Raw genomic sequence first — 1,885 nt, 5'->3', positions numbered from 1 at the left:
GGGGGCTCGGGGCCGGACGGCTGGGCGGAGGGCCCTAGGGCTAGGAGAAGGAGAGGCAGGACAGGCGGCGGAGATAACCTCATTCCCCGTCCTCCTGCCAGAACAAAGGCGACCTTAGAAGCTCCGGCCCATTGTCGTTGCGGGTCCCGGGGCGCTGGGTCTCTACACCCCCATCCCGGCGTTGCTCCTAGACCCAGAAAGTTCCTGATCTCGGGGAAACAGTACCGAAATGCGGCCCACTCCTGGTCTTCGCCGGCTCCTCCCCTTCGGGCCTCGCGAGCGGCCCCGACCTTCGGGGTCCAGGACGATTCCGCATTCGCTTTTCCCCTTCCACCACCTCGGTTAGCGGAGACGCCGCTTCCCTGCGCGCCGGGACCGCGCCGCCCGAGCGCTGCGCACAGAGCGCAGACATGTTCCTTTTCGTTCGTGTGGGGTTTCGTTTGTTGCATTAAAACGGGGCTGAAATGAGCATCGCTGAGACCCGGTTCTCTAGAAAACGCGGCGCCGGAGGGCCCGAGACGGCTCAGCTCCCAGCCCCGCGGCCTGGCCGGGACTGGAGGGCGTGGAGCCGCCGGGGAGCGCGTCCGTCTGCAGCGGCGACGATGGACCGCGAAGCCACAGCGCTTCAGGGTTCGAAAAGTGCTTCAGTACCCAACGGATTTCCGGGTCTGAAAATGCAGCCACACTTGGCTCCATCTCCGCGTCCAGACTCGGTTCTTGAGAGAAAAATTCAACTGTTTGTGCAACTCGATAACGTACCCGCTGGGGCTGATGGCTCAGGAAGCGGCGGCAATTTCCAAGAGGGTTTTGCGAAGGATTTATCCGCCTCGCCTCGCCTGGCTAGAGACGCTCAGAGCTGGAGCTGGATTTTTCTCGAGGCGCCCCCGGCCCTCGGCGCCCGGAGGCGGGAACCGCGGTGCGGAGGGCGTCAGGGGCTGGATTTGAAGCCGAGGGTGCGGCCCAGGATGCCGCCTCCAGACAAGCTGAACCCCTGGAGGCCACAGCACTTAGGAGCGGCCCCGCCCTCTCCTCCGAACCCCTAACCCTCCACCAGCCTCCAACCCGCCAGCCCCTCGGCCGCGGCGGCCCGCCCGCGGGCTCACACACCGCCCCAACTACAACTCGGCCCTTGGGCGCCAGGTTTTGAGACCTAGGCTTCGGATCGAGCCCACGGAGGACCAGGGTAGATTGCTCAATTTTGAAGACATTCTCATGTTATCGGTAAACATTTATTTTTAAGTGGCAGAAACTCTTGCCCAAGGCAGATGACATTGTAGGCATTTTTGTTTTTTTCGGATTTGGATTTGGGCAAGTCTTTGAAATCTTCAAAGAGGAGACAAGGCTGCCCACAACCATTCTTATTCTAGTAATTACATTCTCTGGTTTTGTGGGATCTGCCAAGCCAGGATCTATTGGCCAGGTGGGACTGAAAAAATTGCCTGACGAATCGGGACCCGGGAAAGCGGTTTTCTGTGAAAGTCAATGTCAACAGATAATTTTCATTTTATTATCTAAATAACTGTGCCAAACATCTAATTGACTGTAGACATAGACTATTGACCGTCACATCAGCTCCCGGAGCCGAAGCTGCAGCCATGTCCCTTTCATTTGTTTCTCTAAAAGCCGGGTTACCTAGCTCTGAGCCATAGACCCTTCTCACAAGGCTGCGGTCTGGTCTACACTAACAAAATAAAACTGGAAACTAAAGTGATGACTGTACAAATCAAGGCCACTCTTTAAAATAAAATGTAGAAAAAGAAAAAGAAAAGAAAAGAAAAGAAAAACAAACTCCATCAAATTTCAAGGAAGAAAACGAACTCCAACAAATGCAACTCTCTTTTCTCGGGGAAAGACAAATAATTGAAACGTCTCTCTCTCTCTCTCT

Source organism: Mandrillus leucophaeus, unplaced genomic scaffold, assembly GCF_000951045.1.
Source record: "Mandrillus leucophaeus isolate KB7577 unplaced genomic scaffold, Mleu.le_1.0 Scaffold216, whole genome shotgun sequence".
NCBI classification, from domain to species: domain Eukaryota; kingdom Metazoa; phylum Chordata; class Mammalia; order Primates; family Cercopithecidae; genus Mandrillus; species Mandrillus leucophaeus.
This window is presented reverse-complemented; position numbering follows the sequence as displayed.